The sequence below is a fragment of the Haematobia irritans genome, chromosome 4 (genome assembly GCF_050003625.1).
Source record: "Haematobia irritans isolate KBUSLIRL chromosome 4, ASM5000362v1, whole genome shotgun sequence".
Taxonomy (NCBI): domain Eukaryota; kingdom Metazoa; phylum Arthropoda; class Insecta; order Diptera; family Muscidae; genus Haematobia; species Haematobia irritans.
This window is the reverse complement of record NC_134400.1, coordinates 5,190,562-5,209,111: the sequence shown is the minus strand read 5'-3', so window position 1 is coordinate 5,209,111 and position 18,550 is coordinate 5,190,562.

The window sequence follows — 18,550 nt, the reverse complement described above, 5'->3', positions numbered from 1 at the left end:
GGAAACCCCTCCTCGGCGGTGTTGGTTTTGCAGTGCTCATCATCTTTGTTATTACTTGTGGGTCGTTGTTGTTTCTGTTGCTGTAGTGTTTATTGCCGCTGTTATTACTCTGGGTCGATATCAGTGAATTGTGTTTTCGTTTTGTTAGTGTTGTTTTTTTCGGCATGCTAAGGAAAAGCAACAATTTAATGCTTGTGAGCCTAGTTCTATTTTTCAAAACAATCTCACATACGCACACACTGTTTCGCTCATCTCATAACGACACACAGTGGGCGGAAACAAATAATTTTGTAGATATTAGGCTTAAAATAAGCAATGAAATAGAGAAACATGATACGACTATTTAATATAATTGTAATAATACAAATTTATACACTCAAAAAAAAGTTTACTTGGATCCAAAGATTTTGACCTTCCCTTAAGGATTTTGGTATTGATTCCGAAAGACATTTTTTAGTGACCTATCTGGCTTTAAATTTAGGACCAATAAAATTAAAATTAGGATAACATACAGATCTCATTTATCAAGTTTTCATTCTCTTTTCGAGGTTTGTTAATAAAGGTACTCACGTACAAACAAATGCCAGTTTAAAAATCCAAATTATAACGAATACTTCAAAGTAAAAAATGTTTTTTTATTCTAAAAAAAAATTTTAAACCAAAGACTCTAAATTCTCAAAATAAGTCATAGCCTATATTTGAAGCGTTTTTATCTTAAATCTAAAGTTTCAATATTTCAGTTAATTTAAAAGCCCAAAAATAACAATAGATGTTTGAAAAAGGACAATTTCTTCAAATCAAAAATGTGTTTCTTTACTTTAAGAAAAATTAGTCTTAGTTCAAAAAGGGACGCAAATTTACAAACTTTGTGTCCTAAATTTAATAAAAACAAAAATTTTCAAGCAAAGGTTATAAACTTTATTTTAATTAAAATTTCATTATTTTAAAGAAATCTGTCCTTAATATTTTGTAAATTTCGCATCCTAAAATGTAGGTTGCGTAATCTTTAATATGACTAAATGGAGGGATACCCTGAAAGCAGTTAACCCTTTCACTACCGATGTCCATTTAGAAGGACATTCGACAAAGACACCAAATTCTATTTCCCTACTTAGTTTCCATTTATTTCTTGATTGTATTTTAAAGTAGAGACTTTAATCTAAATAAGCTTTAAATATTGTCCATATTGGTGAGGTCTAAAATACATTTTTATAAACTTCTTTAACAATAAACGAAAAATTCGAAAATTTGAGACAATTTTTCTACTGTATGTTTCTAATAAATTTACATTTATACAAAAACTATAGCTGATACTTTTTCGCGTTCTTTTTTGTATTTTTTCTCACACTTTGAAAGATATTATAGGCCAAATAGCGCTTATTTTCGTAAGGCCATTTGGTCACAATTCAAGAATGAAGTTTTCGGAACAAGCTCATATAGCTCTTGAAGTAACTGAGGTAGAATCTAAAAATGACAATTTGTTTTACATGCTGTTAGTACTAGTAAAAACAGAAGAAAAATTTAAGTTTTTAACATTAGGTTTATTTCGGTAGTGAAAGGGTTAATGAAATGATCTAATATCACTTGAACTTTATTTTAATTCATGAAAATTAGTTAAATTCCCACATGGGAAGTTTTTTCTTGATTTCAATAATTTTTTCTTTAACAACATAAGCTCAAAGTAAGAAAATATTGCACACTAATGAAATACACTATTTTACATAAATCCAATTTCGTAGAAAATTTCTAAAAAATTTCTAAAATAAGCAAAATTGAGTTTTTTTATCAATGTGCTTAAGCAACCGAAAAAAAAATAATTATATTCAAAAAGTTGTCGTCACCTTAATTTAAGCAATATTTTTTGTATCAAGTAGCCAATTGTAATAGGTTTTAGTCGATTTTTGTTTTCGAAAGTAAACCTACAATTTCTATCATGGAGGTTACACTTAGTTATGGATACAGTGCACTCGCGGTAACGTGAACACGCTTTTTCTTCCACGAACTACTCCGTAAATTTGAAATTTGACGTTAAAGGCAGATTCACAATGCCAAATACAATTTCAAATACACCTACGAAATTGTTTGGATTTTCTCGTGAATTTTAATTACACCCACTGATATTTTTCCGTTCTCGTTTTTTTTTTTAATTTTTTCATGAAATTAAATTAAGTTATTAATATTGCTAATAACAAAAATAAAAGACTATCACGCTAGAACGTTTAAAACTCCCGAATATGGCTACGTTTTGTTCTGAAGTTCGCTAACGTGAACATTTTCGCTAACGTAAACTCTTTTGGTTTTAATTAGTTCACGTTGCCGCGAGTGCACTGTAACATTATAACATACAATGTTATTGATTCCGAATGTGATGTATGGTCATATATATTTTATTGAGTTAAAATATCCCACTGTGCGATTCTCCTTTACGCCTTGGTAACTTTTGCTTTCATCATTTCTACTCTCACTCTCTTCGCTCCACTAGAGAAAGAGAGCAGTTTATGGGTTTTAGAGAATTTTTGTCTTTGATTTTCCGTTCTTAGTTTGGGAATTTTTGCAGTACGTACGTTCTACATTGTTTATCATCTGTGATTTCCAAGATGATTTCTTCTGTTGGTCTAACTAAAGTCGAAGTGTTTGAATACATGTGTACGAGGAACGGTTTATTTATGTGTGTGCGTCTGCTCTAGTAAAACATTATGAGAGAACGTAGAGTGGAAATTACTACATGTCAAATTGTTGAGGTTTTGTTGCTGTTGTATACTAGAATTTTGTCATTTAAATTTTGTTTGTAAGAAATTCCATTTTAATGGATTGACAGTTGTCATTTGCCTGGATTCCATCTCTTTACCGTAATACATATACATAGTTTGGATGAATTTCTTGTGGATTTGCATATGATAATATTGTAATAATTTTTTTTTTCATTAGTCAAATTCTAATTCAGAACAACCAATGCCCCAAATCGCCACCAATTATTTGCCTTTAAGAAAATCCTTTCAAGGTAACATAAAGTTTCGTTTGGCTAAAATTTTGCACGTATTGGTCGTTGGTAAGACCTGAACGACCTCTAGTAGAAACTTAACATAACCTAATTACATATGTATAATAATTTTAATGAACTCTAAAATTCCTCCTGGGTGTTAGCATGTCTGACCATCTAATTGTTGTTCTCAACATACAGTTCATAAATCTCATAATTCTTTATAAAATAGGGCAAATGAAATTTGGCAGTAGATTTTAAATGTAAAAATTATAATTTCAATTCATGTGTATATTGTCAGTTTAGACACAATCTAGGCTTTACAATACTCTCTCTGGGTTTGAGTTATCTACATATAAAATCCGAACAACGAAATCTCTATATCGCATTCTGTTTTCATCACCCACTCATTGTTTAATACGGATCAAAGCGAACAACAACAACAAATGATATGAACACAAATCACACAAAGAGCCCTAATAAACTCATTTAATTTAATTTAGTTTTACAACCATTTAGATGTCGTTAAAATATTCTTGCTTTTTTATCATTTTCATTATAGTATGGTGGCAATTTGGTTTCATTATCCACACACAAAATTTCCTCTCACTCTCTCAAACAATTGAAATTGCAGAGTTGCCATATTTTTCGTTTAAACTGTTAATAGGATTGTTTTTTTGTTTAAATACGATTACCCATATGTGTTAATTGATGTCTGGAGGTTCCGAAAATTAGGAAAAAAATAATTTTGGCAATAATTATAGTAGTTATTACTAAATATTAATTATTCTCTTCTTTGCAAACCAACTAGGGTCCAAACAGAGATTTCTTTCTTTCAACCATTTACCAATAAAAGCTATATATTTTCATATATTTCCCTTTTCCTGTCTTTAAAACTTTAGCTTACCATTCAAACTCAAGCATTCTATATTTATCCAGGTTCAAAGTTCGAAACATTTACATTTTTTCTGGTGTAATAACCAGTCCTTTATCTTTTCATCATTTCTATCATGTCGATGATATTTAACCCTTGAATGATATGCCAAGAGTTTCCTATGCGACTTCCTTTGTCAACTCGTCCATGTAAATAAAAATTATCATATTATTTTGTCAGCCTAAGAAAAAGAACAACAACAATAACCATGCTAAAGAAAAGAGAGTAATAGCTACTGCCTGTTACAGAGCTGCTGCTGTTAACATTAAATCCATCAAATATACAAACACTTATCAGTACAAATGTTTTGCTCTGATATAAAAACGCTCTTGTTTTGAATGTATGTGTTTTAATGAGATAGAGAGAATACTGTTGTGTGTTTTTTTTTTAGAAAAGAAGGGACAAAGAGAAAACGCAGAACATTAAAGCCTTGGTTAATGTATTTTTGTAAATATCAATGCTAATGCTATATCATTGCAGTACTTTTGTTGCTATTTTTTGTAATATGCAACCCTAATGCATTCAGGTTGAGCTTCGGTTTTGTTTTTCTATTACGTGACAAATTTACTGGTCATCCATACCTAAATTCATTATTAGCATTTATTTCTATTGGCCTTTGTAAGTAGGAAACAGTGATTCATTTGATTTGAACTGGCTGTCACCGGGCTCATCAACATAGCATTGAATACTTTAAGAAAAGAAACTCTACACAGAAAAAAATTTCAGTAGTTAAACTAACGTTAATTGGAACAATTTTATTTGCTTGTAGTGAAATTTTATTATTTTTATCGAAATTTTCCACAGCTTAATGAAATCTTACTTTTTTTTAAGTATGTCTCAAAAATTTTATGAACTCAACGTGAGTATAAAGTTCAATGGCCGTACACATAAGTTCAATATTAACTAAAGCAAAAGAAGATGTTCGTACGATTCCCAAAAATAGCAAGAATGAACTACTGTATGGTTAAAATGGTCATGATTTTGGGCCAATGATTTTCTTCTTTACTTTTAGTTAATTTTTTCTTCTATGAGATGATGTAATTTCGTGAACTGTAGTTAAAAAGTACAACAGGGCATTAAAATTTCCTGGTTTTAACAACGCTTTATGGAAATCTCAAAATGTGGAGTAAAATTTAGTTCAATTTCCGTGTGAGATAGTTCATTCATCCCATCCTATAAAACACTTCACTTTTTTTTTGGGTGTATGTTTTTATAATTATTTCGATACATCGCAAAAAATTACCCATACAAAATATTTTTCTCCGAAAATGTCATTGGTCATGTAGGTTTTTGTATGGGAGGGAATGATATACACACTGAAAAAAAAAATTGTCGTGAGGTCAAAGGTTTCATGTCTTTCAAATACGAACACAAATTTTGCTTAGCATAGAAGACGCATTTCTCTAAAATAAAGTTATTTTCCTTGTCCAAAAGTCGATAAACTTTTCAATGAAGTCATATTGTCCTTATAATTAAGTGATTTGACTTAAAAATGGGTATCTTAACATGAAAGAAAAAATTTATAGGCTAAGGTCAACTTGACTTTAATAATTCAGAAAAATTCTTTAAATTTAATGAAATTGTCTTTAAATTTGTTGTCTTTTTGCATCTTGACTACAAAGCAAAAAATCGTTCAAATATAGGACATGTTTTTCAAAACTTTATTTTAAAGAAGTTTTTTACTTCAAACATAGCATAATTTCTACTGGAAGCCGAGTCCTAATTTGGAAAATAAAGTTGCCGTTAAGTCGTTTTTAAAGGACTTTGATAGCATATGAAGAAAAAAAGCTGAGAAAGCGAAAAATTAAAATTTGCTTCCTAGAAGCAAGTACACAAAACCTAAATTTAAAAGAGAATTGTGTCTTAAAAGTATCCTTACTTGTATTCTCCGCTTCTTTGGCTCGGAATCAATACCAAATTTTTTAAAGTAAAGACAAAATCTTTGGAACCGAGTATGCTTTTTTTTCAGTGCACCATGAGAAGGAATATGACCACCTCCAACATATTTTAAAAGCATAATGCAAATTTTCATGGAGAAAATGTAAGAAATTTGTCGCAACCATGTCCTTTTCTCGGATATTATGTATCTGATTTCGGTAAAAAAACAATATTTTTGAAATAACATATAGATGTCTCAGCTTGTTATGCTCGCGACTGCTACAAAATCCTTTCTGTGGTAGGACACAATTACACTGATATCGATATCACCGGGCATTAGAAGTATTACAAGAGTTTGATTGCGTTTATTGTCCCACAGAAATTTCGACATTGTTACCTAAACGATTTGAAAAAGCTGGGAATATTCTTGATTTTTTTATATTATCACACTGTGTCATTTTCGTATTGATATCATGGTTGTCACTCGAGCCCAAAATAATCTACCAAAATTTGGAGAAAAATGTACCAAAAAACTACCAAACAAAAAATCTTATTTTGCAAAATTTTATTTCCATAGCAAACTTTGTCACAATTTTATTTCTATAAAAATTTTTGTCAAAAGTTTATTGCTAGAGAAAATTAAAATGTACAAATTGTATTTCTATAGAAAAATTTGTCACAATTTTATTTCTATTGAAATTTTTGTCCAAATTTTATTACTAGAGAAAATTATAAATTTTATTTCTATAGAAAATTTTGTCAATATTATATTTCTATAGACAATTTTGTTAAAATTTTATTTCTATAGAAAATTTTGTCAAAAGTTTTTTCTATCGAAAATTTTGTCAAAATTTTATTTCTATAAAAAATTTTGTCAAAACTTTCTTTCTATAAAAAAAAAAATTTTAATTTCTATGGAAAATTTTATCAAAACATTATTTCTACAAAAAATTTTGTTAAAATTTTATTTCTATAGAAAATTTTGTCATAATTTTATTTCTATAGAAAATTTTGTCAAAATTTTATTTCTATAGAAAATTAAAATTTACAAATTTTATTCTCGAACAAAAAGAAAATTAATAAATTCAAATTTTATTCCTATAGAAAATTTTATCGAAATTTTATTTCTATAGAAAATTAAAATGTACAAATTTTATTTCTTAGAAAATTTTGTCAAAATTATATTTCTATAGACAATTTTGTTAAAATTTTATTTCTATAGAAAATTTTGTCAAAAGTTTTTTCTATCGAAAATTTTGTCCACATTTTCTTTCCATAAAAAATTTTGTCTTTGTTTTTGTCTTTGTTTTTGTCTTTCTTTCTATAAAAAAAATTGTCAAAATCTAATTTCTATGGAAAATTTTGTCAAAACATTATTTCTACAAAAAATTTTGTCAACATTTTATTTCTATAGAAAATTTTGTCATAATTTTATTTCTATAGAAAATTTTGTCAAAATTTTATTTCTATAGAAAATTAAAATGTACAAATTTTATTTCTTAGAACATTTTGTCAAAATTGTATTTCTATAGAAAATTTTGTCCAAATTTTATTTCTATAGAAAATTTTGTCAAAATTTATATTTATTAAAATGTACAAATTTTATTTCATAGAAAATTTTGTCAAAATTTTTTTCTATATAAAATGTTGTCCAAATTTTCTTTCTATAAAAAAATGTTGTCGAAATTTTATATCTACAGAAAATTTTGTCATAATTTTATTCCTATGGGAAATTTTGTCAAAATGTTATTTCTATAGAAAATTTTGTCAAAATTTGATTTCTATGGAAAATTTTGTCAAAATGTTATTGCTATAGAAAATTGTGTCAAAATTTTATTTCTATGGAAAATTTTGTCCAAATTTTATTTCTATAGAAAATTTGGTCAAAATTTTAGTTTTATAGAATATTTTCTAAAAAATTTATTTCTATAGAATATTTGTCCAAATTTTATTTCTATAGAAAATTTTGTCAAAATGTTATTTCTATAGAAAATTTTGTCCAAATTTTATTTCTGTAGAAAATTTTGTCCACATTTTATTTGTATAGACAATTTTGTCCAAATTTTATCTTTAATTAATTTTATTATTTTTAAATTAATACATAAACAACACACATAGATGTAGAACCCAAAAAATTTCTTTGAAGTGAAAATTTTGAAAATATAGTATATGGGGGAGAATGTAGACTAGTTAATGACTGATGATAACTTAGATGATCCGATTCCCAGCTTCAAAAACTAGGTTAGGTTTGGTGGCAGCCCGACATATCAGGCTCACATAGACTATTCAGTCCATTGTGATACCACATTGGTGAACTTCTCTCTTATCACTGAGTGCTGCCCGATTCCATGTTAAGCTCAATGACAAGGGACCTCCTTTTTATAGCCGAGTCCGAACGGCGTTCCACATTGCAGTGAAACCACTTAGTGAAGCTTTGAAACACTCAGAAATGTCATCAGCATTACTGAGGTGGGATAATTCACCGCTGAAAAACTTTTTGGTGTTCGGTCGAAGCAGGAATTAAACCCACGACCAAGGCGGACATGCTAACCATTACACAGTGGCTCACAGCTTCAAAAACTAGTATTCTGACATAATTCACCGCTGAAAAACTTTTTGGTGTTCGGTCGAAGCAGGAATTAAACCCACGACCAAGGCGGACATGCTAACCATTACACGGTGGCTCACAGCTTCAAAAACTAGTATTCTGACATTTCGTTTGATTTTGCCCAAAGAGTCCGTTCCAAATAGTAATTTACTTTTGTGTCGTTCGTAAAAAGTAAATCCGCTCAAAATTGTATTTCTATTTTCACAGTTTTTGACTCAATTTTTTTAACTATCTACATATGTAATTTATAATCTACTCATATTCCAATATGAGTAAGCATATTGTCGTGAGTTCTCTTTTCCATTCTCTGTTTGACACCGATGAACCATAACATTTCCTCCATTACGTTGTTTTTGGACATGTATCTAAGATTTTTACCTCACCACAAAACACATAAACTGAAATGAATAAAAATTAAAATTTAACTACTTCCAGATTTTCAACAAAACCTTCTCTACGTTGAGTAAACAAGGAACCGAGCATAGCGAATGAAAATTCTATGCTACTTTTGACCCATTCATTTGGTTGGGGGTCAATATTTGAATATCCCTTTCTTCCTGGGTTACTCAATATGTTGTGAATGGTGAGACAAGAGAATCAGATCCAAATGAGTTGTCATAAACGAATGAAATAACATAGCTACCGATGGTGTTTCGTATTGATATTGCCAACTAAAAGCGAATGATGTCGTTGTTGTTGTATTAAAACCCAGCCATATCAAACTATTTTGCATAAACTTTTTCATTGCTGTGAATTACAAAAACATAATAAAAAAAAGTTGGACAACTAAGACGTGGCGTAACGAAAGCCTATAGAAAAAAAGTGTCCCATGTCAATGGAATATGGCCACAGAATAAAAAGGGTGATAACAAACGTATTCGTATGTACATCGAGCAAGAATCGTGGTCGGTCAGCCAAGTTTACATTGTAAATATTTATGAGCTCTCCACTTTCTTGTAGAGGAATGATAGAGAATCAAAACATCATTCATAGAGAAAAGAGAGCAACAATGATAGCAAGAACAATAACAACAATGATTGAAATGAACTTGCGAGTGTAGCCAATCTTGGCATCTTGAAGAAAATTATTTGTTGCACTGCGTTTTTTGTTTGATAAAATGAATGGTCTCACTTGAATTGTTTGTAGGTTTTATTAGCTTGATTTTTTTTTAACATCGGTAACCCTGAATTGCATGCAATTATTGCTCGTTAATTTTTGTTGTATATTATTACTTGTGTATTATGCAGAGTATATATATTGGCAACACTATGACATTTGGCACTCACGAGTAGATGATTCCAAGCCAAGAGAAAAATAAGGCAAAATGAGAGCAACCAAGAATGGATTTGGTACGATCTCTTAGAACATATGTTCAACATACGATGACATTTCTATAGCTTTAGAATATTGCAGTTAACTACGAAGGTTGTTGTAATAAGTAATGGAGATAAAATTACGAGTGCTGGGTTCAGGAAAAATAAAAAAAAACTCACCTCAATGGTGTAATTGCAAATATTTGATCAAAATCAATGAATATCTTTTTTTTCAAGAGCCACTTTCTTAGATAATTAACATTGCCATTGGGAAAGATCAATTCTGAGACGATTCATTTATATACGATTTTTATCAAGCATAAATAACATTATCGTTAATCTATTAGGGTATGGAATAATTGTTGCTTTTGGCCAGCACTATCTGTTTCTCATTTGGTTTTATATGGTTTGGTTTTCTTGTTTATAATGTCTTCGTCTGTTACATACTATGGTCATTGCTGATGATTTGTGCATTATCGGGATTTTCTTGAAATTTTCATAGTTCGCTGATAGGGTTGGGAGTACGAGGTGATTTGTATTTTGTTGGTTTAGGTCTGTCTTCTACTTTGCAGCTGTTGAAAATGCGATTAGAAAAAGTTGGGAAAATGTTATCAAATTCCGGCTTCGAATCTTATAGGACAGTCTATGGGTATAAGTTAGGGATGTCATTAAAGATATTTTTTCAACATTTTGATTTCTCGTCTCTATGAAGCTCATACATGGAACATCGCTAAAGACATTACTGTCCAAAGGCAAAATATGGAAAATGATTTATATTGGGTGTATATTTTCGCCTTCTTCGGTATACATTCACCAATGGACCCATGCTTCAACGACTGTCAAGCAATGAAATATGCTAAAATTAAAAAATTAAATTAAAAAATGTCCAATTTTTTATAAAAAATGTTGTCAAAACTTTATTTCATAGAAAATTTTGTGAAATTTTATGTCTATAGAAAAATTTGATTGAAGTACAATCCCACAATAAAAACAAAACACGAATGAAGTAAGAGGAAGCACGCTCAAAATAAACCCAGCCAACTGCACTCAAAGCGATAATTTGATGGTGGCAAAGGAAAAGAGAAATGTTTGTATGAATTTATTTCGGCAAAAGCCTCCTATCATAAACCTTTTTTCGGAAGGTTCAAGTGTGGTTCACCATGGGTTTAGTGAGCTGCCTTAATTTATTCTGATAATTGCACGCTCACAAAAAATCGCTTCTGTAACATATACTCCCAAACATATTTTGCTTCAAGCATATACATTTTTGGCTATTGCCCAAACATTTATATGTTTGATCTCTTCCAATATATAATATGTTTGAAAGCATATTGGTCTAAACAATATATGTTTGGGTAGTCAATTTCCAAACATTTTGTATTTTTGCATCCAAATTCAATAATGTTGTCTTCCAAAAAACAATATGTTATTATGTGAACATATAATATGTTTGGAAGCATTTTGCACCCAAAAATATTATATGCTTAAAAAAAATTCTCCCAAACAATATTGGTCTCAAAATTTTATTATATTATATGCTTAAAAAAAATTCTCCCAAACAATATTGGTCTCAAAATTTTATTTATTTATTTATATATTTACAATCATAATGAATTATGAAAATAAACAGGTAATATAGGTGCTAACAACATAGGTTTTCGACCTGAATGCTCAAAATTTTGTTTCTGCCCAATTGTATATTCCCCCACATCTTTCTCACTTCCACGAGATTTTTTAGTTCTTAGCACCTTTTTCTGTAATACAAACATTGTAGAAGAAATTATTCAATTGTATGATTTTTTTTTTATTTTAATTTTACCTTTTGCCGGACGGGGATTCGAACAGCGGACCACTCAGTTTGTAAGGATCAAAGAAGTAGCTGATCAATTGCCCAAGGAAAAATAAAATGTTAATTTTGTAATAACAAGCAACAACCACCAACTTAATTCAATATCGCTCCCTGTTAAATAGCGCTCCAAGCTACTAAACACATATATGTTTATAGGCTATTTCTAAATTAATATATGTTTGCATCCAAGCATATTATATTTAAAAACATTTTATGTCCCAAACATAATATGTTCTAACATATTAACATATATGTCCCAAACATGTTATGCTAGTTTATGAACATTATATGCTTGCACTCAAAAATATTGTGTTTAAAAATTTGTGCTCCAAACATATAATGTTTATAGCCAAACATATGAAAAACAGTCTTTTTCATCCGTGTGGTTGATAGTTTTGCTGCATGTAGAGGATGCTGATGAGGAATGTGGTAATTCGGAAACGTGCGTCCATCCAACCATCTTGCAGTCTATAGGGCTTTGCCCAAATAAATTTGACAAACATTGTTTTCCTCTGTTGGTTAAGCTACTCTTGTAGTTTAGTCAACACAATGGTTTTAAAGCTGAGGTCAAAACAACAAATATGATTGAAGTACAGACCCACAATAAAAACAAAACACGAATATAGAAAATTTGGACAAAATTTTATTTCTGTAGAAAATTTTGTCAAAATTTTATTTCTACAGAAAATGTTGACAATATTTTATTTCTATAGAAAATTTTGTCAAAATTTTATTTCTATAGAACATTTTGTCAAAATTTTATTTCTATAGAAGATTTTGTAAAAATTTTATTTCTATAGTAAATTTTGTCACAATTTTATTTCTACAGAAAATGACAAAATTTTATTTTTTATAGAAAATGTTATTTCTGTAGAAAATTTTGACAAAATTTTATTTCAGTAGAACAATTTTTTTTTCTGTACAAAACTTTCTAAAATTTTAGTTAATTTCAAAATTTTGTCCAAATTTTATTTCTACAGAAAAATTTTATCCAATTTTTATTTATATAGAAAATTTAGCCAAAATTTTATTTGTATAAAAAATTTAGCCAAAATTTTATTTGTATAAAAAAATTAGCCAAAATTATATTTCTATATATATTTTATTTCTATAGAAAATTTGTCAAACTTTTATTTCTATAGAAAGTTATCCCAAAATTTTATTTGTATATAAAATTTTTACAAAATTTTCTTTCAATAAAAATTTCTTGCATAAGTTTGTATCTATACAAATATTTTTTTTAAGTTTATTTCTGTACAAAATTTTCTATAGAAATAAAAATTTTTGTCAAAATATTATTTCTAGAGAAAATTTTGTCAAAATTTTATTTCTATAGTAAATTTTGAAAAAAATCATCGATTTGACGACATAGGACCAAAATCAACCAATTCCATTTGTTCCGACCATTTTTTGGTCCAAACGGACCATAATGGCATATTCATTGCAGGGAATGTGATGAATGGGTATCGCTTTGATATTACACATTAAAGAAAGTCCCCTCGCTTCATTCGTAAGAGCATCGTCGACTTCTCAGAAAACACCAGGAAAAGCGATGTAATCTCTATAAAAATGCAACATTCTGTAGGATACCCATGACTTATTGCTAGATGTCATCCCTATCATAAATGTTATAGTCAACGATGTTGATTGCTTAATGATTGAGTTTAGTTGGCAATAGTTTTCTGGGCTGGTTGAAAGAATATTGACAATTTATCCATATATATCAGATAAATTTCATAACAATTTTTGTCATCGCTGTTGGGCTTCTTCGATTTGGTTGGGTTGGGTCGATTGGGTTAGATGATTGGTGGTGTCATCGATTGGCCCGTTTGTTTCTTCCCCCTTTTTTGTGTTGGTTTGGTGGACATGTATATGTTTGGTTACCTTTGTCAATATTGATTTAATTTATTTTCGTGGTTATTTGTAAATGGAAATTGTTGCCTTTGGTTCGCATTTGTCTATCGATGAGTGTGTGTAAACGTTTCTTTGTGATGACCTTTTTTTTTTGTTGGAAGAAGATAAGGGTCTTTAAACCATCATCAAAATTCATTTAAACCAAAATATAGACGCCTATGTGATAGATTAGACGAATGTCTCAGCTATTTCCTATGTAATGCTCCTTGTCAATTCAATTAAAGAATTAAGCAATGGATCCGTGTGAATTCTTTGGAATTTTGACGCGAAATACCATTATGGGGCATTTTTTTTAGACATAAGTAAGAAATAATTGAACAGATGAGATAATCGATAATTCTATGGTATAACAATCAATTTGTCTGTATACTGTCTGTGCTTTTATCAGAAATCGTACTATATTCTCTCTATGTCTCCTTTAAATAATTATTTAAGCAAACATATCTGCCCTATTTCAAACACTAATGCCAAACTAAGAAATCCTATTTTCTGATGATGAGCTTCTTGTATGTACAATGGAACTCTTAACTAAATTAATTCAAAGTAGAGAAACTAAGAAAAAATTTTCTATAAAAAATAGAAGAAATTTTGTATAGAAAAAAAATTAGAAAATATTTTGTATAGAAAAAAATTTTGAAAAAATTTTCTATAGAAAAAAATTGACAAATTTTTTTATAGAAAAAATTGACAAAATTTTCTATAGAAAAATATTTAGAGAAAATTTTCTATAAAAAAAATAGAAACATTTTTCTATAGAAAAAAATTTCTATAGAAAGAAAATTTTGACAAAATTTTCTATTGAAATAAAATTTTAACAATATTTTCTCTAGAAATAAAATGTTGGCAACATTTTCTATAGAAAAAAACTTGACAAAATTTTCTATAGAAAAAATGTTAACAAAATTTTCTGTGAAAAAAACTGACAAATTTTTCTGTAAAAAAAATGGCAAATTTTTCTATTTTTCTCTAGAAATAAATTTTTGACAATATTTTCTATAGAAATAAATTTAGAAAATATTTTCTATAAAAAAATTAGACAACATTTTGACAAAATTTTCTATAGAAATAAAATTTGGACAAAATTTTCTATGGAAATAAAATTTGGACAAAATTTTCTATAGAAATAAAATTTTGACAAAATTTTCTATAAAAAAATTGATAAAATTTTCTTAGAAATAAAATGGTGACAAAATGTACTATAGAAATAAAATTTTGACAAAATTTTCTATAGAAATAAATTTAGAAAATATTTTCTATAAAAAAATTAGACAACATTTTGACAAAATTTTCTATAGCAATAAAATTTTGACAAAATTTTCTATGGAAATATAATTTGGACAAAATTTTCTATGGAAATAAAATTTGGACAAAATTTTCTATAGAAATAATATTTTTGCAAAATATTCTATAGAAATGACATTTTGTTAAAATTTTCTATAAAAAAAATTTATAACATTTTCTTAGAAATAAAATGGTGACAAAATTTTCTATGAAAAAATGACAAAATTTTCTGTAAAAAAATGGCAAATTTTTCTATAGAAATACAATTTTGACATTTTCTCTAGAAATAAAATTTTGACAACATTTTCTATAGAAATAAATTTAGAAAATATTTTCTATAAAAAAATTAGACAAAATTTTTACAAAATTTTCTATAGAAATAAAATTTGGACAAAATTTTCTTTGGAAATAAAATTTGGACAAAATTTTCTATAGATATAAAATTTTGACAAAATTTTCTATAAAAAAAATTGATAAAATTTTCTTAGAAATAAAATGGTGACAAAATGGACTATAGAAATAAAATTGTGACAAAATTTTCAATAGAAATAAAATTTGAACAAAATTTTCTATGGAAATAAAATTTGGACAAAATTTACTATGGAAATAAAATTTGAACAAAATTTTCTATAGAAATAAAATTTTGGCAAAATTTTCTATAGAAATAAAATTTTGTTAAAATTTTCTATAAAAAAAATTTATAACATTTTCTTAGAAATAAAATGGTGACAAAATTGTCTATAGAAATAAATAAAATGTTGACAACATTTTCTATAGAAAACAAAATTGACAAAATTTTCTATAAAAAAAAAAATAAAAAAAAAATTCTATAGAAAAAAAAATTTGACAAATTTTTCTATAGAAAAAACTGAAAAAAATTTTTATAGAAAAAAATGTTGACAAAATTTTCTATAGAAAAACATGTAGCAAAAAATGTTATGCCCAGATTTAAAAAAAAATGAGGTATACTATTTCTTAAGTCCCATCTCCTAGCTCTAAGGACAAGACGGCTTCACCGAAAAGTCTATCGACAGTGGATCACGAAGGAAAACTTTACATCAGTACGAGATATCACACTTTCCTAATTTCCATGCCAAAGAGACTAAGATCCAATTTGCTTCCTTAAATTACAGATTTCCTCAGAAAAAAATTGTTTGCTTCACAAAAACCATCATATTCGTAATGTTGGTGTTCCTTAACCGTAATGGACAAAAGTGGTCTTTATTAGCAAAACAAAAAAAAAAAAACAAAAACGAGAAAGTTCCGTTTACTTCAATTAAAGCTCCGCGGCCGGAAGTTCTGAACTTTTCTGCCACCGAGGGTATGGCTAAGGCATATTTGAGTGTGTGCGTGAGCTCTATTAACGTCACCGTTGTCATAAAAGCATCGTAAAGCGCTTAATGAAAATGAAGCGAAACTCCAAATAAAATGCGCCACAGGAACCCAGAGAACAGTGTTTCGATTAAGGCGAAGAAAGTGGTGAGTAAGAAAAAATTTTGAAAATTTTCTTACCCATTATTTTGAGGGACAATAGGGCAAAATCATATCAGGGCAGGTCCTTGTGCTTTTGATTTCGATGTACCTTGAATACAGTCAGCCACACCACTCATTTCGAGTTCTCCTCTGAGAGCCAATGTCACGTTTTCATCCGGATCGCAGAGTTTTCGGATATTTTAACTCATCTCATTAAAGTTCGATGATTTTTCTAAATGGATCGAACTCGACTTTAAAAACGAAGCCGGGTTTTAGACAGCTAATAAAATCAAAATCAAATCTGACACAATCCTACCCTCAGAAATATACCTGCAGCGTTAACTAACCGTCACACCAATTCAGACATGATCCTTCATAATCGCAGATTTTTTCGTTTTCTTAGGTTAAGGTGGGTATAGTGGCAGCCCGTTGTTTCAGACTCACTTAGAAATCCAGTCCATTGTGATATCACAAGTGATGAACGTCGCTCTTATCAAGGAGCCTGATTCTATGTTTAGCTCAATTACATTTTTATACACGAATCCGAACGGCGTTTCACATCAGGAATGATAAATGATGTTGACGAAAAAGTACTAAAAATGTATTCACAACGTACTTTTGGAAGCCAAAGGGTGCTAAAATGACATAAAATCAAATTTAAAGATTATTGTAAAAGTATACTTATGTTTAAATCTAGACCGATTTAAAAAAAAAATTAGTTTTTCTAAGAAAATCTTATTTTTCAAAAATTTTTTTCTATAGAAAATTTTGTCAAAATTTTATTTCAATAGAAAATCTTGTCAACATTTTATTTCTATACGAAATTTTGTAAAAATTTTTTTTTTATGAAAAATTTTATAAAAATTTTATTTCTATAGGAAATTTTGTGATTTTTTTTATAAAAAATTTTATAAAAATTTTGTCAAAATTTTATTTCTATAAAAAATTTTGTCAAAATATTATTGCTGTAAAAAATTTCATCAAACATTTTATTGCTGTAGAAAATTTTGTCAATATTTTATTTCTACAAAAAAAAAAAATATAAAAATTTAATTTCTATAGAAAATTTTGCCAAAATTTTATTGCTATATATTTTTTGAAAATTTTATTCCCATAGAATATTTTGTGCAATTTTATTTCTATAGGAAATTTTGTAATTTTTTTTTTATAAAAAATTTTATAAAAATTTTATTTCTATAGGAAATTTTGTCGAAATTTTTTTTTATAAAAAATGTTATAAAAATTTTATTTCAATAGAAAATTTTGTTAATTTTTTTTATAAAAAATTTTTTGTATAAAAAATTTTATCAAAATTTTATTTCTATCGAAAATTTTGTCAAAATTTTATTTCTATAGAAAATTTTGTCAAAATATTATTGCTGTAGAAAATTTCATCAAAAATTTTATTGCCGAAGAAAGTTTTGTCAAAATTTTATTTCTATAAAAAAAGATTATAAAAATTTAATTTCTATAGAAAATTTTGCCAAAATTGTATTGCTATATATTTTTTGAAAATTTTATTCCCATAGAAGATTTTGTGCAATTTTTATTCTATAGGAAATTTTGCCAAAATGTTATTTCTATAAGAAAAATTTTATTCTTATAGAAAATTTTGTCAACGATTTATATGTATACAAAATTTTGTATACGATATAGAAAATTTTGTCGAAATTTTATTTCTATAGAAACTGTTGTCAAAATTTTATTTCTATAGAAACTGTTGTCAAATTGTTATTTCCATAGAAGATTTTCTCAAAATTGTATTTCTGTAGAAAATTTTGACAAAATGTTATTTCTATATAAAATTTTGTCAAAAGTTTATTTCAATAGAAAATTTATGAAGGAGTACCTCTTTGCAAAATCTACCAAAATCAAGAATTCTACCAATTTAAAAAACAGTAAAAATTATACTATTTTTTGTAGAATTCTACCAACTGTGTCAACCGGCTCAGGGGCCAGCTCTAAGCATTATTGCTAAAGACACCATGTGTCCAGTTCGTCTCCTTTTGGGCGTTTCAAATATATACACTATCTTATAATAGTCTGTCCCTCAGTGTGGCGGACGGATGGGGTATAGACAATATTACTCTCAAAAATTTTGAGATCCTGTAAGAAAAACTAAAATATCCTCAATATTTATTTCTTCAATGTCCGCTATTTACAACTTTTAGAGTTGAGTTGATATCTGAGAAACGTTCACATTTAGGGCAGAATAACTCTATATAGAGTAATTGTGATGAAAAAGTACCAAATGGCTCGCGGTCGTGCCACGGTGCTTTTGGCAGTCGAAATGTATCAAAAGAAGCACAAAAGTGTCAAC